The following is a 26,835-nucleotide window of genomic DNA, read 5'->3' as shown; positions in this document are numbered from 1 at the left end:
GGTTAACGCAGACAGACAGATGTCCTTTTTCACAAAAAAATATAAAGGACAGAAGCTTTTATTTCAATTAAAATGAAGAGATAGATTAGAAGAGGGTGTGTGTTTGTCTGGCTGCAAGTAGAGTAGATGTGAGTTTGAAGAATAATTCCCCAATATAACATTATTCTAGTGCGGGTCAAAGAGAATTTATTTAAAATTGGGAGAATTTAGAAACAGAATCTTAGATAGGCAATAATATTTCAAGTCTCGAAGAGGAAGAATATGTTGGAATCAAGCGTTTTTTCCAAGAATATAAATAGTTCTCGAAATGTCCGTATGGATATGGGGGTCCATTCTACCTTCTTTTAGCTCTTTGATTGCTCACCCTCCATTTCTTCCTCGCCCATGTTTCTGTGTCAGATTGTGCCACAAAATAACTTTAACTTTTCTCTGCACCTTTTCATCACCCGCCGACATCCAGAATGTTATGCCGCTAAATACCAAAATAGGATCGAAGAACCTAAGAAGTTCTCAAAATATCCGTATGCACATGGGGGTCCATTATGCCATCTTTTAGCTCTTTGATTCCTCACCATCCATTTCTTTCTCGCCTACGGTTTCTTTGCCAGATTGTGCCACAAAATAACTTTAACTTTTCTCTGCACCTTTTCATCATCCGCCGACTACCAGAATGTTATGCCGCTAAATACCAAAAGAAGATCTCGAAATGTCCGTATGGATATGGGGGTCCATTCTGCCTTCTTTTAGCTCTTTGATTGCTCACCCTCCATTTCTTCCTCGCCCATGTTTCTGTGTCAGATTGTGCCACAAAATAACTTTAACTTTTCTCTGCACCTTTTCATCACCCGCCGACTACCAGAACGTTATGTCGCTAAATACCAAAATAGGTTCGAAGAACCTAAGAAGATCTCAAAATGTTCGTATGGATATGAGGGTCCATTATGCCTTCTTTCAGCTCTTTTGATTCCCCACCATCCATTTCTTTCTCGCCTACGGTTTCTTTGCCAGATTGTGCCACAAAATAACTTTTCCCTGCACCTTTTCCATCATCCGCCGACTACCAGAATGTTATGCCGCTAAATACCAAGGAATTAGGTTAATAATCCGCCAAAACATGTTTCACAACAGTAACAACAACAACAACACCAACATCTGGTAAATCAAATGCCGTACACTCCATCATCGTTATCGTTTCGACATCATGGATGATAATTATATGGTTGCTGTTGGATTTTATCCTTATTTTCCTGTTCACTTAATTATAGACAGATAGTACACTTACGCACTCACTCACTCACATGCATGCAAGCACACACACACACACTCAGGTTCTCCACACACACACATTGCGGAGTACATAAATCCATGTTAAGCATACATTTGTTATGACAGCGAGCTGAAGAAAGTCATCAACATGATGGCAATTATCAGTGGAAATTGAAGCTTAAGCCAAAGTTATGAAGTCTATAATTTATTTAGCTAGGAGGGGAATCATTGTTAGAGAGAGGGGGGGGGGGGGTGGATTGAATAAAGAGTTCAAGATTTGTAACGATAACATCAGTGAGGTGTGTGATGAGCATGATGTTGATGATTGAAGAGGATTGGCACAGTTACTGAAATGGGAGAGAAAATGGAGTTCAATATTGTCGTTATTGAAACAGAGAGCCTTAGTATCGAAAATGAGCAGGGAAATGAATCTCTTCTTCATAGAGAGAAAATGAATCTCTATATTGTCGTTATTGAATGAGAACTTTAGAATTGATAATGAGCAGGAATATGAATCTCTTTTTCATAGCTGTCACAATATGTACTATAGTTGTACGAAAGGTACCGAATGGTACTATATTTGGTATTAGAGATAAAATTCTAAATTTGATATTTGGGTAATTGTTGGCACCTTTGGATTTCGCGGTGGTTTGGAAATGTATCCTACATTTGTGCGATAAGTATAAAATGGTACTAAATTTGGTATTAGGTGAAGGGATAGGGCTGGAATTCCCAAACTTGATATCGAGGTCTCTGTTGTTATCTGGAATTGAGATATAGAGGTGATTTTGAAAATATCTACATTATTTTGTCTGTGTTTGAAGTTTTGCAGTGGTTTGGAAATGCGTACCATATTTGTACGAAAAGTACTAAATGGTACTAAATTTGTTATTGGGTCAAGGGATAGGGCTGGAATCCCCAAATTTTATATTGAGGTCTCTGTTGGTATTTGGGATTGAGATACGGAAGTAGTTTTGGAAATGTGTACTACAAGTGAAAAAAAGTACTAAATAGTACTGTAATTGGTACAATTTGGTGTTGGGGGAACATATAGTGCTTGAAATCGGAATTTTGGTATTAAGATCACTGTCCATATCTTGCCTGAACATATTGAGGTGGTTTCGGAAATAAGTCCAATATTTGTATGAAAAGGCTAAATTTGTTAGAGGTGGTCAAAGTTGGTCAAAGTGGTCCAATATATTCCATCTTCCCACCAGATCCTCTGTTGACAGATATATTGTTATGTGTCGAGTTTAAAAGAAATCGGATGCTTATTTCGGGTTTTATGAGCTTCAAAGTTATTCAAAAGGTTGACCCTTTGTGGGGGAGGTACCAAAAGTATTGGACCGTACCATCCGTTCTTCATAACAGATCTTGTGTTGATGGAAATGTTGAGGTGTGCGAAGTTTGATGATAATCGGACTCTTTTTTTCAGATTTTATAAGAGTTATAATTATTAAAAAGAATTTGACCCTATGTGGGGGAGGTAATTGATGGAGTGGGTCAATATTGTCAATTTTCGCATCCGAACTAGCTCTGATAAAAATATTAGGATTTATAAAGTTTGAACAAAATTGGAAGATCCTTTCTCAAAGAGTTATAATTATTCAAAAATTTGAACCTTTGTGGAGGAAGTAATTGATGGAGTGGGTCGATATTGTGGGTCTATATTCTTAATTTTCACAACTGACCTAGCACTGATAAAAATATTGGCATTTGCAAAGTTGGAACAAAATCGAATGATCTCTTCTTGACTCTAAAGCATCATACTTTCTTTGAAAATTTTGACATTTTGAGGGGAAGGCACCTGAAGGAGTGGGCCGAAGTTGCCCATCTTCGAACTCGATCTGAGTTTGATAATAATTTTACAATGTACCAAGTTTGGTCCAAGTCGATTGCTCCCTTCGCGAGTTATTGTGCGCACCAGGCAGACGGAAGTCCACCCCTACATCGACTCCAAATATCCTGAAACGGATCCAAAGAGACCTAGGATTTAAAATCATGGGATATATACCCTCTATAGCCATATGGCCGAGGGTACAATAAAGGCTGATTTTTTTAAGAGTCATAGGAAAATACATATGATTCGGAAAAATATATGAAACTTTTAATAAAATTTGGAGAGCAATGCTGGTATTTTATCTGGACGCATTCGTAATCTTTACGTCTTCTAAAAAATCGATTTCCTCTATTCCGCAATTTGAATTATTTTCCTACATATATTATTTTCCTATCATATCTTCCCTTTCTCTCTCTCTCTCTCTCTATTTCCCAGAAAAACATTGAATCCTTAATTAACTCATTTGGCACAAAAAACTTTGATAAATTACATAATCACACTTATGTTCCGGTTCATTCATGTCCACAAAATCGCATTCACATTACACCAACAACAAAAAAAGAAAAAAAAAACCGCATCGCTGATTTGGGGAAAGGGCTCTTGAATAAATGTTGGGTTTCCCACCTCTTCTCCCTCATCTAACCAATTGGATTTAATGAATTTGTCACAAATTAACTGTGGACCGGATATGTGCTGGTAGTAGAAAAACAGCAACAACAACTATTACTACAACAATAACAAAAAGGGAAATGAGGCAAAAATTAAGTTTTATCACCAGTTTTGCACACACACACACCCACACACATTCAATGACAGATAAATATGTGCCCTCCATCACAAAAGGAATATCGTATCGCCATCGACACACACGGCCACCGACAAAAAAGTAATTATCCCTCGATTTTATTTTCTTTTTTGTTCAAACCAAACTAAAGAAAAACAATGAAATGAAAATACATTTCCATTCGAAAGGTTGTCATTGAATTTTAAGGGGGAAAGTTAATGCAAGGGGGTCCTTAATGTTCCATAACACATGGTGGGATAGAGAGACACCTTTAAAGGGACATCATAGTCGACCGAGAGAGATGGAGCATTGAGATTGAAATCTTGAACCCCTTTGTGGAGGAGGTACCAGAAGAAATGGCCCGATCTCTACCATCTTTACAACAGATCTTGCGTTGATAGAAATATTGACATGTACCAGGTTTGAATTGGAACGGATGTTAATTCCAGGTTTTATGAGCTTCATAGACCCAAAAAAGGGTTTTTATATTTTTTCGGAACCTGAAGATTTCCAAATTTTAGGAAATTTACATAGAGTTCTAAATTTTTTCCTCTCTATATTTTCGTGGATATTATTTTACCTTCTGCAAATTGTTCTGAACTAATACCAACCACACATTCCAACCTGGCAAGTAGGGTGCCAATTCCGGTAATAACCCCCCCCCCAATTTTGTTATTTTATAATTTTCGGTCGATATAACTTTTGGTAGTTTTTGCCTTTCGTCATGTCAGCACCGTTATTGTTGCTGGGGGATTGGTGGGGAGGGAGGTGAGCCTTTCCATTATCAAAATGTTAGCTGGCAACATGCAAAACCCAAAAACTGTTTCCATCAACCGGAAAATACTATTTTGGTGAGAGGGGCTAACCGCACCAGTCACCCGCAGAATTTATCCACAAAACTGTTCACAGCGCAATATGTCAGCCAACCAACCAAACAGTCAGTCAGTCAGCCACACATTCAGGCAAATACTCATTCATTACATCAATTCGTTTTTTTTGTTGTTGTTACCAAAATTCAGATGATAACGAATTATTTTCGTAAGGTTTCCGAGTTTGGTTATCTAAGCTCCAGTGACAATGAGTAAGTTCCACATTCGGAAAGTTCTGAAATTAATGTATTTACTTTTTTTAAATTGAGGTAAGGTAGGGACGCAATTTGTTAAAGGGAAGATGTGTCGTACTATTTGAGGAGGATTAGGGGGTGGAAAAGTCCCTCTGCTTTTAGAAGATCTTCGAAAAGCCAGTTGCCTATAAAAGAGCTTTAGAACATCTTTCAGCTATGCAAGCCTCCAGAAGAGTTCTTAAAGCAAAATGGCAATCAAAGCTCTGATATACATAGTAGAGAAGTCAGAGTAACATCCCTAAGAGCTGTAAAAGCTCTCCAATCCAAAGAAAAGCTCTCAAAGCTCAAGAAGGTCTGTAAAAGATCTTTCATCGATTGAATAACAATCAACGTTTTTCTTTGCATAGAAGAGCTCTCAAAGCTCAAGAAGGTCTGTAATTTTTTTTTTGTCGATAGAAGATCTGTCAAAGCTCTTCTATGCCTAGAAAAGTTCACAAAGCAAAAGGGCAAACAAAGCTTTGTTATACCTAGTAGAAAAGTCAGAGGTCTATCTTCCCTAATAGAGCTGTCAAAGCTCTTCAATCCACAGAAAAGCTCTCAAAGCTTAAGAAGGTCAGTAAAAGCTCTTTCATCGATTGAAGAACTATCAAAGTTTTTCTTTGCATAGAAGAGCTGTCAAAGCTCTTCCATTCATAGTTAGAAAAGTCCAAGCGGTAATTTTGAAAAGTCATCTATATTATTGACTATTGCTGACTGACTTAAAGATTTATCAACGCCCAGACGAAACGGCTAAAGTTAGGTCCGAAGGCTTGGTTTTTGGAAATCTGCTCTAGAACGGTATAAAAAATACTAGAAGACTCCAGAATTAGTTCCGACTATGAAGATCTCATTTGTGACCCTTTCAGTAGGTTTATTAATAGAAGTCCTTTGAAAAATATTCCATACAAAGGAGTTCTTTGAATTGTGGCCAGGGGTCCACAAAAGATTAAGGGAAGGTTTTCCATTCATAAAAGTCCATCGAAAGGTCATCTGTCCATAGAAGTCTACTCTTTTCTCTCTCTTGGTGATGAGACCTTTAAAAGATCCTCAGACTACTGAAGTCCTTTAAATGGGAATTTTTGGAAATGTCTTCTTCCCTTAGAAATCCTTTGAAAGGACTTCTATGCACGAAGTCCTTTAGTAAGCCATATATCCATAGGAGTCCCTGAAAGCCCTTTTATCCTTAGAAGTCCTTTGGAAGCCCTTTTATCCATAAAAGTCGTTTAAAATTCATTTTTTTCCACCGAAGTCGTTTGAAAAATATTCCATGCAAAGGAATCCATTGAATTGTGGCCACAAAAGATTAGGGGAAGGTTTTCCGTTCATAAAAGTCCCTCGAAAGGTCATTTGTCCATAGAAGTCTAATCTTTTCTCTCTTGGTGATGAGGCCGTCTACTGGTATTAAAAGATCTTCTATGTATAGAATTCCTTTAAAAGATCCTGAAACCACCGAAGTCCTTTGAATGGAAATTTTTGGAAATGTCTACTTTCCTTAGAAATCCTTTGAAAGGACTTCTATGCACAAAGTCTTTTAGTAAGCCATATATCCATAGGAGTCCTTGAAAGCCCTTTTATTCTTAGAAGTCCTTTGGAAGCCCTTTTATCCATAAAAGTCCTTTAAATGCATTTTTTCCATTGAAATCCTTGGGAAAATATTCCATACAAAGGAGTCGTTTGAATTGTGGCTTACGGTTCACAAAAGATTAGGGGAAGGTTTTTATTCATAAAAGTACCTCTAAAGGTCATCTGTCCATAGAAGTCTACTCTTTTCTCTCTTGGTGATGAGGCCTTCTACTGGTATTAGAAGATCTTCTAAGTATAGAAGTCTTTTAAAAGATCCTCAGACTACTGAGGTCCTTTAAATGGAAATTTTTGGAAATGTCTACTTTTCTTAGAAATTCTTTGAAAGGACTTCTATGCTTGAAGTCCTTTAATAAGCCATATATCCATAGGAGTCCTTAAAAGCCGTTTTATCCTTAGAAGTCCTTTGAAAGTCACTTTATCCATAAAGTTCTTTGATGGGTTTTTTTCCACAGAAGTCCTTTAAAAAATGTGTTATACAAAGGAATCCTTTCAATTGCCTACGAAAGTCAATTATTAAGTCTTCTATCCATAGGAGTCCTTTGAAAAAACTTCTTTTGCATCCCTTAAAAGCCCTTTTATCCATAGAAGATCTTTTTTCCATAAAAGTCCTCTTAAAAATATTCCATACAAAGGAGTCCTTTGAGGCAGTTCAAATGGTTCACAGAAGATTATGGGAAGGTCTTTCGATCCATTGCAATTTTTTGAAAGGTATTCCGTCCAAAGAAGTCTACTCTATTTTCTCTTGGTAGTGAGGCCTTATAACGCCTACTGGAATTAGAAGATCCTCTAAGTATAGAAGTCCTTTAAAAGATCTTCAGACTATTGGAGGCCTTTAAATTGAAGATTTAGAAAGGTCTACTATCCTCATCATCTGAAATCATCTGAAAGGACTTCTATCCACGAAGTCCTTCAGTTAGTCATCTATCCATAGGAGTCCTTTGAAAGGACTTCTTTGCATATAAGTCCTTTAAAAGGCCTTTTTTCCATAGAAGTCCTCCGAAAAATATTCTATACAAAGGAGTAGTTTGAATTACCTAGGGAAGTCCTTTAGTAAGTCTCAGGAGTCCTTTGAAAGGATGTTGCCTATAAGTCCTTTAAAAGGACTTCTTAGCATATAAATCCTTTAAAAAGTATTTTTTCTCTAAAACTCCTCTGAAAAAAAATCTATACAAAAGAGTCCTTTGAATTGCTCACGGAAGTCCTTTAGTAAGTCTTCTATCCCTAAGAGCCCTTGAAAGACTTTTTTGCATATAATACCTTTCAAAGTCCTTTTATTCATAGATGTCCTTTTCTCCATAGAAGTCCCCTGAAAAATATTCCATACAAAGAAGTCCTTTGAAGTGTGGCCTACGGTCCACAGAAGATTATGGGAAAGTCTTCAATAGTCTTTTTAAATTTCTTCTGTCCATAGAAATGTATTCTTACTCTTTCTTGGTGGTGAGGCCTTATAAAGTCTACTGATATTAGAAGATTTTCTATAGAAGTCCTCAAAAAGATCCTCAGACCATTGAAGTCCTTTAAATGGAAGGTTTTGGAAAAGTCGCCTACCCTTAAAAATCATTTGAACGGACTTCTTTCCATGAGATCCTTTGGTAAGTCTTCTAACCATAGAAGTCTTTTGAAAGGATTTCTTTACTTATGAGTCCTTTGAAACCCTTATATCCATAGAAGTCCTTTGAAAGGGCTTTTTTCCATAGAGGTCCCCTGAAAAATATTCTATACAAAGGAGTAGTTTGAATTGCATAAGGAAGTCCTTTAGTAAGGACTCCACAGGAGTGCTTTGAAAGGACTTTGCTTATAAGTCCTTTAAAATGACTCCTTAGCATAAAAATCCTTTAAAAAGTATTTTTTCTCTAGAACTTCTCTGAAAACAAATCTATACAAAAGAGTCTTTTGAATTGCCTACGGAAGTCCTTTAGTAAGTCTTCTATCCCTAAGAGCCCTTGAAAGACTTTTTTTGAATATAATACCTTTCAAAGTCCTTTTATTCATAGAAGTCCTTTTTTCCATTGAAGTCCTCTGAAAAATATTCCATACAAAGGAGTTGTTTGAATTGTGGCCTACGGTCCTCAGAAAATTATGGGAAAGTCTTCAATAGACTCATCTCCATTGAAGTCCTTTGAAATTTCCTCTGTCCATAGAAGTCTACTCTTTTCTCTCTTGGTGGTGAGGCCTTAAAAAGTCATCTGGTATTAGAAATTCTTCTATGTATAGAAGTCCTTTAAACGATCCCGAGGCCATTGAAGTCCTTTAAATGGAAGGTTTTGGTAAAGTCTACTACCCTTATAAATCCTTTGAACGGACTTCTTTTCATGAGATCCTTTGGGAGTCCTTTGAAAGCCCTTTTATTCATAGAAGTCCCTTGAAACTGCTTTTTTTCCATAGAAGTCCCCTGAAAAATATTTTATACAAAGGAGTCCTTCGAATTGCCTACGGAAGTTCTTTTGTAAGTCCTCCATCCATGGGAGTCCTTTGAAAGGACTTCTTTTCCTATAAGCCCTTTGAAAACCTTTTTATACATAGAAGTCGTTTGAAATTCATTTTTTCCTCTTAAAAATGTTCCAGACAAAGGAGTCTTTTGAATTGTGGCCTACGATCAAAAGAAGATTGTGGAAGGGTTTTCCATTCATAAAAGTCCCTCGAAAGGACCTCTATCTATTGAAGTCCTTTCAAGAGTCTTGAGTGTCCTTAGAAGTCTACTCTTTTCTCTCTTGGCGATGAGGCCTCTCAGAGTCTACTGGTATTAGAAGATTCTAAAAAATCGAAAAGTTTTCTGGTTTTTGAAGGCCTATAAAAGGTCCTTAGATTGTAAAAAGCATAGAAAAGGTCCTCCGTTCATATAAATTGCCTCCAATCTACCTCCCCATAACTTTAGAAAATTTTTTAAAAGTTTTGTCAACACTGAAGCCCATGAAGGCGCCTTGAGGTCCGATAGGATTTCATTTCAGGGATCTTCTTTCCATAGAATACTTCTTGCATTATTGCTGCTGTTTTTGCCCCTCTCCGTTAAACATTCCCCAATTGCATTGCTGTCAGTCAGGTTGTTCGACACCTTTATGTTCTGCTTTATTTAAACATCACCCTCCACTCCCCTCCTCTCCGAAATCACTTCACATCATTTCGATTGGCTCGTGGAAATGGCATCATCCATTATTTACCCATTTGCCAAAGATCTACATGCTCTGGATTTGGGTAACCCTCAATGGAATACATATTGGCTGCAATATAAATTTACGGAAACTGGAAGGATGGGAGTGATGGGGGGCTAATCGTTGGTTAACCAATGTTTATGGATTTGTTTATTAAACATTGAAGGTATTAAAGTGGAGTTGAAGATAATTCTTCGAAATGTGCGGGGTACTCTTGGGAGGCAGTTAATGGAGAAGGACATAATGCCGCAAAAAGGATATGTCACAGAGCACAAAACGAAGTCGTTGGGGACGACCTGAGATAATGGCATAACAACAGCAATGACATGTTTTTGCTGGCAACAATTAACCCCCTTTTCCTTGACAAAGTTTTAATTTTCGATTTTAAGACACTAGATGTAATTTTTAGGGTCAAATCATGGATGCCATAATATGTAAGGGTTACAAGAGCTTTTTGTTGGAATTGAGAAAATATTGACCCTTCTATGTCTATAGATGACTCTGTTTTAGGTCTACTGTCCATATGGGACCTTTAAATGATCTTCTGACCCTAGAATTCCTTTCAAAAGCATTTATATCATATGTAAGTCCTTTAAAATGCCTTTTTTCCATAGAAGTCCTTGGGAAAATATTCCATAAAAAGGAGTCCTTTGAATTGTGGCCTAGGGTCCACAAAAGATTAAGGGAGGGTTTTCCATTCATAAAAGTTCCTCGAAAGGTCATCTGTTCATAGAAATCTACTCTCTTCTCTCTTGGTGATGAGGCCTTCTACTGGTATTAGAATTCCTTTAAAAGATCATCAAACCTCTGAAGTCCTCCTAATGGAAATTTTTGGAAAGGTCTACTTTCCTTAGAAATCCTTTGAAATTACTTTATGCACGAAGTCCTGTAGTAAGCCATATATCCATAGGAGTCCTTAAAAGCCGTTTACCCTTAGAATTCCTTTGAAAGTCCTTTTATCCATGAAGTTCTTTGAAGGGTCTTTTAGATCATATGTAGAGGTCCTTTGAAAGACTTTGCATCCATAGAAGCTCTACAACTTTCCTGCGGAGATTGAGAGGTCATTGCAACTTCATAGGAGTCCTTTGAAATACTTTGCATCTATAAATGCCCTTTGGAATATCTTCCAGACAAAGAAGTCCTTTAGATGAACTCCTATCAATAGAAAAACTTTAATAGGTCTTTTAACCATAGAAGCTCTACAACTTTTCTCTGGAGATAAAGGAATCATTCCTCTGGAGATAAAGGAATCCTGCGGAGATGAAGGGATCCATGGAACTTCATCGAAGTGCTTTAAAATCTTTTGCATATATAAATGTCCTTTGAATTATCTTCCAGACAAAGAAGTCCTTTAGAATGACCTCCTATCCGTAGAAGAACTTTAATAGGTCTTTTAACCATAGAAGCTCTACAACTTTTCTCGGGAGAAAAAGGAATCATTCCTCTGGAGATAAAGGAATCCTGCGGAGATGGAGAGATCCATGGAACTTCATCGAAGTCCTTTGAAAACCTTTGCATACATAAATGTCCTTTGAAATATCTTCCAGACAAAGAAGTCCTTTAGATGTCCTCCTATCCATAGAAGAACTTAAATAGATTTTTTAACCATAGAAGCTCTACAACTTTTCTCGGGAGATAAAGGAATCATTCCTCGGAAATTGAGAGATCCATGGAACTTCATCGAAGTCCTTTAAAATCCTTTGCATATATAAATGGCCTTTGAAATATCTTCCAGACAAAGAAGTCCTTTAGTTGACCTCCTATCCATAGGTCTTCTAACCATAGAAGCTCTACAACTGTCCTCTGGAGATAAAGGAATCATGGCAACTCCATTTTTCCAACCTGATTTCATCGATGACAACATTTAATAACAGAGATCTCCATATTAATCCTTTCCTTTAAAAAAATGTAAAAATACTAAAAATATGACTTACCTCAATAATTTTTCTCCAAATCCAAATCGACAGCTTCCTTAATTCCAATATCCTCTTCCTCCTTTCTCCAAATAACAATTATTTGGAATTTAAATAAAAATTCACTTGAATTCGTTTAAATTCCTTCGTTGCAATGCAAATCCTTGAAAAGAAGAGAAAATCTGCAAAGAGACGAAGTAGAAAAAAAAAAAAAAAAAAAACATTAAACTATTAAACCACAAAAGAAAATAAATATGTTTTTAAATTCAATTAAATGGAGAACGAACTTCTGAACATTTTGAAAATATAATGGAGAAATAATCAAATCAAGAGGTAGAAAGAAGTAGACGATGCGGTGGCAGAAGGACAGAAAGAAAATCCATTGAGTAGCCAATAAAGCGTTTAACCACAAATAGCTTAACCACAAAAGGCAAAGAAAGAGAGTTGGATTGCTCTTTTAGGAAAAAGGTTGTGGAGGTATTCAAAGGAGGCCATCAATGGAAAAGAAATAGGGAAATGTGAAGGGGAAACTAAAAATAAAAATGTTAAGGTTTAAGAAATTAAGGGTTTTCTCTGTCTATAGAAGGCCCTTTAAGAGACTGTTGCACACTTAGGACCTTCAAATGACTTTCTGCCCCTACAAGTCCTTTGAAATGGATTCGTGACCTAAAAGTCTTTTAATTTGCTTTCTATCCATAGAAGTCATTTAAAAGGTCTGCTTGTCATAGAAATCCTTTGAAAGGTCCATAAAAGTCCTTTGAATAGTCTTGCGTTCATATAAGCTTTTGAAAATCCCTGAAGAGATATCTATCCATAAAAGCTGGTTCCAAAGTCTTCAACCCATAGAAGTCATTTGAAAAACCTTCCTTAAATATTCTTAAATAGAATATTATCCATAGAAGTCCATTGAAGCACCTCGGTCCATAGAAATGCTATGAAAAGCATTTTGTAAACAGAAATCCTTTGAAGGTTCTTCAGTTCATAAAAGTCCTTTGAAAGAACTTCTGTCTATAAATGTCGCTTGAAGAATCTTCTGTCTATTGAAGTCAGTTGGAAGTCCTTCATAAGGTCTTCTTTGCATAGAAATCCATTAAAAGACCCTTCGGCAATTGAAGTCCTTTAAACGAAAGTATTTACAAAAGGTCTATCATCTTCAGATATCCTTTGAAAGAATTCTATCCAGATAAGTCCTTTTAAAAGTTTTTTTATCCATAGGAATCCTTTGAAAGAATTTCTTTGCATAGAAGTCCTTTGAAGGCCCCATTATACATAATACTCCATTGAAAAGCCTATTTTCCACAGAAGACCTCTGAAAAATATTCTATACAAAGAGGCCCTTTTAATTGCCTACGGTCGACAGATGATTTTGGAAAGTCCTTCGGAAAGACCATTGAAGTTCTTTACAATATTTTCTTCTTAAGAAAGTCTTTGAAGACTTTTCGATCTATAAAAGTAGATGGAAGTTTTTGGAAAGGGGTACTATCATTAGCCTTAATTGCATATAAGTCTTTTGAAAGCCCTCTTATACATAGAAGTCCTTTGAAGGGCCTTTTTTCCACAGAAATCATCTGAAAAATATTTCACACAAAGGAGTCCACAGAAGATTATGGAAGGTACTTAAAATATTCTAAAAGATCTCTAGCTTTTGAAAACATGTAAACGGTCTTGGGTTTTAGAAGACATGGAAAAGGTCCTCTAGAATTCATATAAATAGCCTTCATTCTAACTCCACGAAACTTTAGTCCTTCGAAAGGATTTCTACCCATAGGAGTCCATTAATAACCCTTGTATCCATAGCAGTCCTTTAAATGATCTTCACTCCATAGAAGTCCTCAAAAGGTTCTTCGATCCATAGAAATCTATGGGGAGGTCTACTTTCCATGGAAGTCCTTTAAAATTATTTCTATCCAAAGAGTCCTTTAATTGGTCATCTATTTATAGAAATGCTCTGAAAGGACTTTTACCCACAGAAGTCTTTTGAAAGGTCTTTTACAGAAGACCTAGAGGTTTTCTATAGAAAACCCAGAGGTCCTCTATAGAAGACCCAGAGGTATTTTATAGATGATCCAGAGGTCCTCTATAGATGACCCAAAGGTCCTCTATAGAAGACTTAGAGGTTCTCTATAGAAGACCTGGAGGTCCTCTATAGAAGACCTAGAGGTCCTCTATAGAAGACCTAGAGGTCCTCTATAGAAGACCTAGAGGTCCTCTATAGAAGACCTAGAGGTCCTCTATGGAAGACCTAGAGGTCCTTTATAGAAAACCTCCAGGTCATTTATAGAAGACCTCCAGGACATCTATTGAATCCCTCCAGGTCCTCTGTGGAAGACCTCCACGTCATCTATAGAAGACCTCCTGATCACTTATAGAAGACCTGCATAGAGAAAAGTCTAGAGAAGATCTCTATGTCATCTTAAAAAGAACTCCATGTCATCTATAAAAGACTTCCAAGTCATTTAGAGAAGATCTCCAGGTCTTTTAATAAAGGACCTTTAGGTCCTTCATAGACGAAATCCAGTTTATCTACGGAAGACCTCCAGGTCAACCATAGGAGACCTACAGGACATCTATAGAATCCCTCCAGGTCATCTATGGAAGACCTCCACGTCATCTATAGTAGACCTTCAGGTCCTCTGTGGAAGACCTTCAGGTCATCTATAGAAGACCTCCTGGTCATTTATAGAAGACCTGCATAGAGAAAAGTCTAGAGAAGATCTCCAGGTCATCTAAAAAAGAACTCCATGTCATCTATAAAAGACTTCCAGGTCATTTACAGAAGATCTCCAGGTCTTTTAATAAAGGACCTTAAGGTCCTTTATAGACGAAATCCAGTTTCTCCTCAAATTGAATTCTTCGTGAAAAAATTTTCGAATTAAGAAAAAAATAGAAGTCCTTCGAAAGATCTTCTGTCCATAAAAGTCCTTTGAAAAGTCGTTATCCAAAGAAGTCCAATCAAAAAGGTCCCTTGAACAGTTGTCTATCCTTAAAAGTCCTTTGGATGCACTTTATCTCCACAGAAGTCTGTTGACATTATTTTGATAACTTCATTGAAGTCTTCCATCTTTAGAAGTCCTTTATAAAGTTTTTCTGCCAGAAAAAGTTCTTTCCATGGACTTCTATTCTTAACAGCCTTTTGAAACCTCTCCTGGTCATAAGTGTTCTGTGAAAAGTCCTCTTTATGTACTCTATGTCATAGAAATCCTTCAAAAGGATAATTTAAGAGAGATTTGAGATCCTTTGAAATATTTTTATCCCAAGAAATTCTTTGAAGCGTCTTCTATTAAAAAGAGTCCCTCTTAAAAGTCTTTTATCAAGAGTAATTCCATAAAATATCCTACATCCAAGGATGTCCTGTGAAATGTCTTTTATTTAAAGAAGTACATGAAAGTTCTTCTATGCAATATATCCTTTGAACGGAGTTTTCCATCCAAAAAAGTTTTTCTTTTTTCCACAGAATTGCTTTTACAACACTCATAGAAGTCTTTTGAAATTGTATTTATTTATAAAAGATCCTTAAAAAATCCGAAATAATCTTTGTCGAAAGAATCCTCTTGAATGTATTTTTTCTACAGAAAACATTTAGATAGTCTTTTGGCCACAAAAGATTTTCGAGAGACAATTTATCTATAAAATGTCCAAAAGATGTCCTCTATCCTTCCTGCACTGGCAGTAAGACCGCCATAACTCACCGATATTTCGAAAATTTAGCTCAAGTATAAAATTCCCCAACTTTATTTAAATCCCCTAAAATGTTCCCCTCCCCTTGTTGGTAATGTCTCATCAATTATTTAAAGATGCTGCTCAAGACAGTTGCACCATCTGTTCGAGGTCACACCGCCCCCATCTCCTCGCCCTCTGGCATACCCTCTGGCTTTGGTCATAAAAATAATATTAAATCCTTTTGACTTTCTTATTACGCTCATTAAAATCAATGTTCTTCACAACGTCACATTCTTCCTCTTCATAGCCTTTGGTTAAATAAATCTACGCTCTGGTGACAACGACGTGCGGTTGCAGCTCTCTATTCGCCTGGACTGGACGTGCATCGAGCGTTGGAGCCAGAAAAACAAAAAAAAAAAAAACAGCGAGGAAACAGAAAATGAAATTATTTGTCATTGTGTATGGAGGGAAGAAGAAAAAAAGGAGAAGACTGCACGTGACTTGCCTGCAGGCATTAAGGCACATCACGGGCAAATAATAATAACAATGATATTCGTTGAAAGGAAGTGTCGCCTTAATGGAATTGATGTGTGCGGTAGGGGAGGGGGGTTGGGGAGGAGATGTTTGGGGGAGCATAGTTAGGCTAATAAAATCAAAATATATATAGATATAGAAAAAATGCCCTGGAACGATTTTTGTGGGCAGAGGAGTTTCTAAAGGTTTTCTATTCATGGAGGAGCTTTTAACGGTCCCCTATTTTAATGAAAGCTTTTCAAAGAAAGTTTTCAACCATTGGTAAAAAAATTTTTGAGAGCAGTCTAAGATGGCTTTTTAAGATCTTCTATAGACAGAATACCAGCTATATAACCTCTACATACAAAAAGCTTTTTAAGTTACTTTATAGAGCTATTTAAATGCCTTCTATATATTAACGGCTTTTTTAAAAGTAGTCCATATACAAATGAGCTTTTTTACACAGAAATTACCTTTAATGGTAATATTTGTAGCAATGAGCATTTAATGTTATTTTTTACATAAGAGATCTTTTAAAGCCCATCTATAGACAGAAGGACTTTTTAAGGCCTTTAGAGACCAAAAAAGATTTTATGTGATCTTTATAAAGAGGAGAGCTTTTAAAAATCACAACAGACATTCCAAACGTTTTTTCTCCACCGAAGGCAGTTTTGAAGGTCTGTTGTGTACAATAGAGTTTTAAAAGCTCCCCTGTTGAAAATGATCCATAAAAGCTTTCTGAAAAGCTCATTGCTACAAATATGCTATTTAAAAGCTCCTTTCTGTGTATTCTCATTTTTTCTATTTATTGAAGATTATTTGAAAAATTTCTATAGACGAAGGACTTTTAAAGGATTTTTTTATGGTCTTTGATACATAAAATATTTTCTAATAGTCCTTTAAACAAGGAAGAATATTGTAAGGGCTTTTATAGAACAAAACGCTTTTATGAAGGGACTAGCTTTGTAAATCTTTTGAAACAAAAAACAGGCTTTAGAAAATCCTTCTATACATTGCAGATGTATTCTGTTGATTGAAGTTATTTAAAATTTGTATCATAGACAAAGGAACGTCTAATGGCAGTTTATAAACAATAGAGCTTTTAAAGCTCATCTTTGTAGCAATGAGGTTTTGATGGTCTTTGATATATAAAATATTATTAAAATGTCATCTACAGACAGAAGAACTTTTATCAGCCAATAAAAGACCTTATAAAGTTCTTCTTCTTGCTTTATCAGCCAACAAAAGGCCAAAGTTCTTCTGTCTGTAGAAGCTTTTTAAGGTTCCTTTATAAACAGGAGAGCATTTCAAAAATCTTTTATGAACAGCATATCTTTAAACCACCTCTTCATATAGAAGACATTTAAGGGTTCTTTAAAGGAGAGCTTTTAAAGATTTTTGGTCGACTTTTTGATACTTTCACGGTTCTAAAGGAAAGAGAAGCTTTCAAAGGTTTCCATTGACCAATTTTGATTGATATATAGAGAAGAGCCAAGTATGAATGGAATCGGATGCTTATTTTGGATTTTATAATCGTTTTGGTTAAACAAAACTTTGACCCTTTATGGGGGAGGTACCAAAAGGAATGCTCCGACCATTTTTATAAAAGATCTTGTGTAGATGGTCTGGATGAAATCGGATGTTAATTTCGCATTTTATGAGTTTCATGGATATTCAAAATTTTGACCCTTTATGAGGAGGTACTAGAATAAGTGGGCCGCTATTTCCCATCTTCACAGCAGATCTTATGTTAGTAGAAATATTGGGATGTATGAAATAAGAGAATCGGATGTTTATTTCAGATTTTATAATCGTTTTGGTTTTTCAAAATATTGACCCTTTGTGGGGGAGATACCAGAAGGAATTGTCCGATCCCTGTCATCCTTATAAAAGATCTTATGTTGATAGAAATATTGAGATGTACAGAGTCCGCATGGAATCGGATGCTCACTTCGTGTTTTATGAGCTTCATGGGGAATTCAAAATTTTTACCCTTTGTGGGGAAGGTACCAGAAGGAGTGGACCGATATATTCCATCTTCACAGCAGATCTTGTGCTAGTGGAAATAATATAATGTGTAAAATATGAAGAAAATCGAAAATCACAGCAGATCTTGTGTTGGTAAAAATAATGTGATGTGTGAAATTTGACGAAAATGGGATGCTTATTTCGCATCATATACTCGTTTTGGTCATTCAAAACTTTGACCCCTTGTGGGGGAGGTACCAGAAGTAATGCTCCGATCACCACCATCTTAATAACAGATCTTGTGTTGATGGTAATATTGAAATGTACCAAGTCCGAATGGAATTGAAAGCTCATTTCGCGTTTTATGAGCTTCAAGGGGAATTAAAAATTTTGACTCTTTGTGGGGGGAGAAACTAGAAGAAGTGGACCGATATATCCCATCTTCACAGCAGATCTTGTGTTAGCAGAAATAATGGGATGTGTGAAATATGAAGAGATCCGGATGCTCATTTCGGATTTTATGATCGTTTTGGTTATTCAAAACTTTGACCCTTTGTGGGCGAGGTTACAGAAGAAATGGTCCGATCCCTACCAACTTTATAGCAGATCTTGTATTTATGGAAATATTGAGATGTACAGAGTCCGCATGGAATCGGATGCTCACTTCGCGTTTTATGAGTTTCGTGGGGAATTCAAAAATTTTGACCCTTTGTGGGGAAGGTACCAGAAGAAGTGCTCTGATATCTTCCATCTTCACAGAAGATCTTATGTGAGTACCAATGATGAGATGTGAGAAATGTAAAGAGAATCGGCTGCTTATTTCGCATTTTATAATCGTTTTGGTTATTCAAAACTTTGACCCTTTGTGGGGGAGGTACCAGAAGGCGTGGTCCGATCTCTACCGCCTTTATAACAGATATTGTGTTGATGGTAATGTTGAAATGTACCAAGTCCGAATGCAATCGGATGCTCATTTCGCGTTTTATGAGCTTCATGAATATTCAAAATTTTGACCCTTTGTGGGGGAGGTACCTGAAGGAGTGGACCGACACATTCCATCTTCAAACCAGACCTTGGGTTAATAAAAATATTGTGATGTGTGTAATTTGAAGACAATCGGAGTCTTAAATCACATTTTAAAAGAGTTATAAATATTCCAAATTCTGGACCTTTGTAGGGGAGCTACTTGATGGAGTGAACCGATATTGTCCACTGTCATACCTGACCTAGCACTGATGCAAATATTAAGATTTGCAAAGTTGGAGCAAAATCGGATTATCTTTTCTCTTTTTCTGCAGTAATTTTTTTTTTTTTTTTTGAAAATGTCGATCTTCTGTGGGGAAGGTACCAGAAGGAGTGGACCGATATTACCCATCTCTGAACTCGATCTAAGTTTGACAATAATATTACGATGCACCAAATTTGGATCAAATCGGATACTCCCTTCGAAAGTTATCGTGCGCTCCAGCTAGATAGAAAGACGGAAGGCCATCCCTAGTTCGACTCTAAATATCCTGAAACTAATTTGTTCCAAGGAGACTTAGAGTCTAAAACCGTTTTTTTTTCGATGAGGCACGTTTTGGCCGTATCAAATGATATATAGCCTCTCTAGGCACATGGCTGAGGGTATAACAAGCATTGATAACCCAGTGAATTACCAACAAACCCGTTATGCTAACAACCAACTCTGCAATCTCCCAAATCAGCCAGTCTCTCTCTCCTCTCCCAACCACAAACCACACGAAACCAACCAACTATTCCATCATTTATTCATGCATTTCTGTCACTCGGGCATTCATTCATTTCCCTCGTTTCTGTTTTTTTTTTTCTCTCGTGTTCCCTTATCCCTTTATCGGAAAAATATGAATCATCATTGACACAGGATTGTCACCGTTGTCGTTCTCGTCGTCGTATCATCAGTCGTGTTCGCAAGGTCCGTCTGGTCTGGCTGGCGGGTTGGCGGGCTGGCGGTCGGATGGGATTCATGTAAACCCGCGAGAAAATCATTTCTGACACCTTTAAATGCAAAATTTATGGATCTGTGCATAGTGTTCAGCTCGTGTTCTGCGCCAAAAAAAAAAAAACAACGGAAAATAATTCCCTGGCATTATATTGCGATAACGGCATTCATACAAGTTCGTCCAACGGACAGTCGCTACAACTGACTGGCTGTCTGTCTCTCCAATTGGTGCAAAAACCACAGTGTCATAAATGCTGTAGTAGAAAACGCTGTTTTTCCGATGCCGTGGCTGCCATTGCTGCTGCAGCTTCAGCATCTGCTTTTTTTAGCCACAAAGATAATATGACATATGGTTTACTCAACGCATTCCGAACATATTCCCAGCTTTTTGTGATTACAGTAATACAAATGCAGGATGGCAGGACGAGAAGGGGGAGGGCGAGAGAGAGCGGGAGAGGGGAGAAACATACACACACACATCCTCATTCAAAATTCTAACAGAACTCCCACATATGTTCCGGAAATATGATAAATGACAGATTTTCTTAAATTGCTTGAAGCGATGGAAAACGAAACGTAAATAAAACGCACAACCACAAATAGCTAGAGGAATGCAAAATATGGAAAGGAAAACTAGGGAGGGAAGGAGGGAGGGAGTGTGGAAGAGGTAAGAATTGCTATTTGTGGGTGATTTTCGATTGATTTCAATTGGGAAATTTCAATAAATAATTGAGAGTTAGAAGGAGGATTTTCGAATATGTTTTGGAGGACTCCGGAAGATTTTCTATTTTTTTTATACCCAGAATGAGGTAATTTTTGGTTGGGGAGATCCTTAAAAGGACTTGGTACCTTGACAATCACTAGAACAGGGTGCTGTCTTTAGAAGATTAAGAGGCTTTCTATGGCGATGAAAAAATCACTATTTGCGTTTCTGGGCACTAGAATCTAGTGCAAATTTTCATCGGTAAATAGGAGACAGACGCTTCGGTTCTCATTTAAAAGTTTGAGATCTTGGAAGCTGTAATGCTCTCTTTACGTGAGAGTGAATGTGTGTGTGTTTGAGAGGGAGAGAGAGAAGGAGAGAGAGAAGGAGTTGAGTAACTGACTGAGAAAGGGCTCAGACAAAACGGCTGAAGCTGGAATCTTGTAAATTTTGCACGAGGGTCTGTCGGTTGGTGCGTAGGCTGGGTTTTGAAAATTCGTACTAAAAGGGTACCAAAAGTACTGAAATGTACTAAAAAAAATTACATTGGACAAACGGGATGGACTAGAATCTTGAAAATTTACACGAAGATCAGTCTTGGTGCGTAGGCTGGGTTTTTGAAAATTCGTACTAACAAGGTACGAAAAGTTCTAAAATGTACCAACACATGAATTTTTTACATTGGACAATGTGAATGAGCTAGAATTCTGAAATTTGGAATGAGAGTCACTGATGGACTGCAAGATAGACGTATCAATGCATTTTTAGAAATTTGAACTTTAAGGTTACGAAAAGTTATTAAACTCCCAAAATGGTACCATTTAGTATTATATGGACGGCCAGAGCTCAATACTTGAGATTTTAAGTTTTATTATGAGCAACAAGGTTGGAGGGTAAGTTTGATATATGTGAAGGTGGTTTTAGATGTACCAAAGTACTTTTGGAAATTCGAACTTTGAGGTTATCACAAGTTCTAAAATCGTACTAAAATTCCCAAAATGGTACCATTTGGTATTATGAGGACGGCCAGGGCTAAAAACTTGAAATTATATTATGAGCAACAAGGTTGGAAGGTAGGTTTGATATATGTGAAGGTGGTTTTAGGTGTATCAAAGGATTTTTGGAAATTCGAACTTTAAGGTTACGAAAAGTTCTAAAATTGTACAAAACTTCGAAAATGGTACCATTTGGTATATTGGGAACGGGTAGAGCTAACAACTTGAAATTTGATATGAGCAACAAGGTTTGAAAGTAAATAAGAAAGGATTTTTGGAAATTCGAACTTTAAGATTACGAAAAGTTCTAAAATCGTACTAAAATTCCCAAAATGGTACCAATTGGTATATGGGGAACGGATAGAGCTAAAAAACTTGAAATTTGGTATGAGAATCAAGGTTGGCACTAAATTTGATATATGTGGAGGTGGATTAAGGTGTATCAAAAGATTTTTGGAAATTCGAACTTTAAGATTACGAAAAGTTCTAAAATCGTACTAAAATCCCCAAATTGTACCAATTGGTATATGGGGAACGGATAGACCTAAAAACTTGAAATGTGGTATAAGAATTAAGGATGGCGAGTTAATTTGGTATATGTGAAGGTGGTTTTGGGTGCACTAAAGGATTTTTGTAAATTCGAACTTTAAGGTTACGAAAAGTTCCACAATCGTCCTAAACTCCAAAAATGGTTCCAATTTGGTATGATGTGAACGGATAGAGCTTAAAACTTGAAATTTGCTATGAGAATCAAGGTTGGCGAGTAAGTGTAAAGGTGGTTTTTCGAAATGTGTACTTAGTGTGGGAAATGTACTAAATGGTACTAAATTTGGAACAGTTTGGTTTAGGCTAAACGGATGAAGCTGGAATTTTGGATTGGGGTCCCTGTTGTTGGTAGTTCTGTGATAAAGAGGTTTTTTCGGAAATGTTTGCTACAAGTGCACAAAAAGTACCAAATAGTATATATTTGGTACAATTTGTTTTTATGTGAACAGATAGTGCCTAAAATATGAAATTTGGTATTGGGATCGCTGTTCATGTGTAGGCTGGACATATGAAGGTGGTTCCGAAATGGGTACTATAATTGTTTGAAAAGTACTAAATGGTACCATATTTGGTATTGGATGAAGGAAGGATGAAGGAGATAACATTCTGAAATTCGGTATTTAGATAACTGTTTGCATCTAAGGTTAAGATTTGGAGGTGGGTTTGGCAATGCGTCCCAAATTTGTACAAAAAGTACAAAGTGGTACTAAATTGGGTATTGGGTGAAGGGACTGAGCTGGAATACCGAAATTTATTATTGAGGTCTCTGTTGGTATCTGGTGTTGAGATTTGGAGTTGGTTCCAGAAATATTTGAAATTGTACGAAAAGTACTAAGTGGTACTTAATTTGGTAATAGAGAATGGATAGGACTGGATTTTTCAAATTTGATATAAGAGGCTCAGTTGATATCTGGAAATGAGATATATGGGTGATTTTGAAAAATGTTGACTAAGTGTGCGAATTGTGGTACAAAAAGTGGTACAAAAATTAGGAACACAAAATTAGGAACAATTTTATTTAGGACGAACGGATGAAGTTGGAATTTTGAAATATTTGTTAAATGTTTGAAATATTTGTCACTTGTTGGTGACAGGATTGTGACAAGGAGATGCTTTTGGAAATATGTACTACAAGTGTTCGAATAGTACTAAATAGTACAATATTTGGTACAATTTAGTATTGGATGAACACGTAGTGCTTGAAATCTGAAGGTTGGTGTTCATGTGTAGCCTGGATGTGGATGTGGTTTTGGAAATGTGTACTATAATTGTACGAAAAGTACCAAATGGTACTATATTTTTGGTTTTGGGTGAAGGGGTAAAGATAAAATTCTGATATTTAATATTTAGATTATTTATGATATCAGTGTTTGAGATATGAAGATGGTGTTGAAAATATGTACTCAAATTTTTGCGAAAAGTACTAAGTAGTACAAAATTTGGTTTTGAGTGAAGGAATGGATCTAAAATCCTAAACTTTGATATGAATGTCATTGGTGGTGTCTGTGATGGAGAGAAGGATCTGGTTTTGGAAATAATTACCATAATTGTTCGAAGTGTACTAAATAGTACTATATTTGCTACAATTTCGTAGTAGGTGAACAGAAAGTATGCTTGAAATCTTTTTTTTTTTTTTTTGGTTTGGTAGGGTTGCTGCCTGGACATCCAAATGTGCTTTCGGAAATGTGTACTATATTTGTATGAAATTACTAAATGGTACTAAATTTGGTATTCGGTGAAGGGATAGAGTTAAAATTCTGAAATTTGATACGGACGTCACAGTTGGTATCTGATATTGAGATATGTAGGTGATTTTGGAAACGTGTACTGTAATTGTACGAAAAGTACTAAATGGCACTAATATGGGTATTGGGTGAAGAAATTGAGATAAAATTTAAAAAATTGATATTTCGTTTCGTATGCTACCAGTGTTTGAGATTTCTTAATGGATTTGAAATGCATCCCATATTTGTACGAAAAAGTACTAAATGGTACTAAATTTGGTGTTGGGTGTAGGGATAAAGCTACAATTTTGAAATTTGATATGGAAGTCACTATTGGTGTCTGCGATTGAGATATGGAGGTGATTTTGGAAACATGTACTGTAACTGTACGAAAATTACTAAATGGTACCACATTTGCTATTGGGTGAAGGAATAGAGATAAAATTCTAAAAATTGAAATTTAGACTACTGATGTGTTTGAGATTTGGAGTTGGTTTGGAAATACGTCCGAAAAGTTTGTACGAAAAGTACTAAACGGTACCAAATATGGTGTTGAGTGAAAGGATATGGATGGAATCCTATAATTTGATATTCAGGCATCTGTTGGTATTTAGTATTTAAATATGGAGGTGGTTTTGAAATAAGTCTTATATCTGTACGAAAAGTAACAAATGGTACTAAATTTGGAAGAATAGAGTTGTAATCCTGAAATTTGATATGGAAATCACTGTTGATGTCTGGGATTGAGATATGGAGGTGATTTTGAAAATGTGTACTAAAATTGTACTAAAAGTACTTAATAGTACTATATTCGGTATTGGGTGAAGGAATATAGATAAAATTCCAAAAATTTTATATTTAAATTAATGTTGGTATATGTGTTTGAGATTTGGAGGTGGTTTTGAAAATATGTAATATAATTGTACGAAAAGTACTAAATGGTGCTAAATTTGGTATTGGGTGAAGGGATAAGGATAGAATTCCAATTTATGATATTCAGGTCTATGATGGTATCTAGAATTGAGATATGTAGGTGATTTTGGAAATGTGTACGAAACGTAGCAAATGGTACTATATTTGGTATTGGGTGAAGGGATAAAAATAATGGATGGCATTAGTACTTGAGATTTGGCGGAAATTTGGAAATGCCTCCTATATTTGTACGAAAAGTAACTAAGTGGTACTAAATTTGGAAACGGGTGAAGGGATAGGGCTATGACTCTCAACCTTGTTATTGAGGTCACTCTTGGTACCTGAGATGAAGATATGGAGGATGTTTTGGAAATGTGTAATATAAATGTACACAAAGTACTAAAAGATACTAATTTTGGATCACTGTTGGTGTTTAGGATGGTGAGATGTAGATTTTTTGGATATGAGTACTAAATGTTATTAAATTCGGTATTGGGTGGAGGAATAGAGCTAAAATTCTGAAATTTGATATTGAGATCACTTTTGGTCTCAAGGGTTTACATATGGAGACATTGAAATAGTTTTGGGCCGAAAAAAATGGATGTGGGTTCCTTGTGTAATAGTTTTAACAACGTTCTCCTCGGCAAAACTTCAAAATGAAAAATTTTGAAAACTTTTTGGCGCAAAAGTTAATATTTTTCCAATATTCTTTCCGAAATAGGAAAAAAACTTGAATAAAACTTAGAACCTTGAAAATCTGAAAATTTAGTACGATGTAGTACGAGTTTTGATTGAAAAATGTTCGTTAAAATGAATAAATTGTGCATTTTTGAGTATTAACAAACCTAACACGAATTTGTGGAACAAATCTAAAAATTTTGCCGTGGGCTTTTCACTGACGAAGTAGCGGGTACAGGGTTGCCCATATTAGACGGACCCATGTTTTTTTTTTTTTTTTTTTAATCAAAGAAAAAAATAAAAATTTGGCGGTTGGCAATGTTAATAATTTAATTTGTTCCAAATAGATTTGTTTACATCAATTTTGAATATGATATCTCTCAAAAGGCCGCCTCTGGCGTTGATGACGTATTGTGCCCTTTTTGCAGCATTTTCCATCGTTTTTGCCAACATTTCGGCCGGAATAGCGGCTATTTCTTCACGAATGTTGTCCTTGAGCTCTTCTACGGTTCTTGGCTTGTTAACGTAAACCTTTGACTTCAAATATCCCCACAAGAAAAAGAAGTCAGGCGGCATCAAATCGGGCGAACGCAGTGGCCAGTCCAAATCACCACTTTTCGACATCAAACGGCCCGGAAACAAATTCTTCAGAAAATCGATTGTTATGCGACTTGTGTGCGGTGGTGCGCCGTCTTGTTGAAACCAGAACTGCATCATACGCTTTCGACGAATAATTGGCATCACAAAATTGGTCATCATGTCGCGATAACGCTCCTGAAGCATGGCCATTTTCATTTTGGAAGAAAAACGGCCCAATGACCGTTTTCGCACTAACGCCGCACCAAACTGTGACTTTTTCATCATGAAGAGGCACTTCTTGAATCTCCTGAGGATTTTCAGTGGCGTAAAAACGGCAATTTTGCTTATTTACGGTCCCATTCAATGTGAAATGGGCTTCATCGGACATGATAATTTTGTTCCAAAATTGCTCGTCATCTTCGGTCATTTCGATGACTCTTTGGGCCCATTCCAATCGACGAGGCTTGTCCGCAGGCAACATTCTTTGCCTCAATTGAATTTTGTACGGGAGCAAATGCAAATCAATGCGAATAATTCGTTGTAAAGTGGACCGAGCCATGCCCAACAGCTGAGAACGGCGTTTTTGGGATGTTCTTGGGGACCTCTCAAAAAACTGGCTCGTACCTCAGGACTCTTCGGATTAGAAAGAGCCTTACCAATCGAAAATTTTTCGTAAAAACGCTTAATGGTGTTCTTAGAAGGCGCACTTCTCACATTTTTATACCCTACACCACAAGGTGGTCAGGGTATTATGTCTTTGTGCATTTGTTTGTAACAGGCAAAAGGAAACGAATAGTTCCTTTTGATGATCTGCATAGAATCACATCCTGAGTCGATTTATGCATGTCCGTCCGTCCGTCTGTCCATGTATTTTTGTAAACAAAGTACAGTTCGCATTTATTGCCCTATCCTGATCGAATTTTGCACAAATCATTTGTTTGGCCCAAGGACGAACCCTA

The 26,835-nt window shown here is 36.5% G+C and overlaps 1 protein-coding gene across 1 annotated transcript in view; it reads right to left on the bottom strand.

The window, feature by feature from the left end:
- LOC101891983 (toll-like receptor 5) overlaps nt 1-26,835 on the bottom strand; it is a 227,161-nt gene that overhangs the window by 105,051 nt on the left and 95,275 nt on the right. Inside the window, exon 2 of the mRNA XM_005181935.4 lies at nt 11,660-11,820. The gene's annotated coding sequence lies outside the window, so the exon portion shown is untranslated. The remainder of the gene's footprint in view (nt 1-11,659; nt 11,821-26,835) is intronic.

The sequence above is a fragment of the Musca domestica genome, unplaced genomic scaffold (assembly GCF_030504385.1).
Source record: "Musca domestica strain aabys unplaced genomic scaffold, Musca_domestica.polishedcontigs.V.1.1 24, whole genome shotgun sequence".
NCBI lineage: Eukaryota > Metazoa > Arthropoda > Insecta > Diptera > Muscidae > Musca > Musca domestica.
The sequence above is the reverse complement of the archived record's forward strand: the minus strand, read 5'-3'. Positions and strand labels throughout refer to the sequence as shown.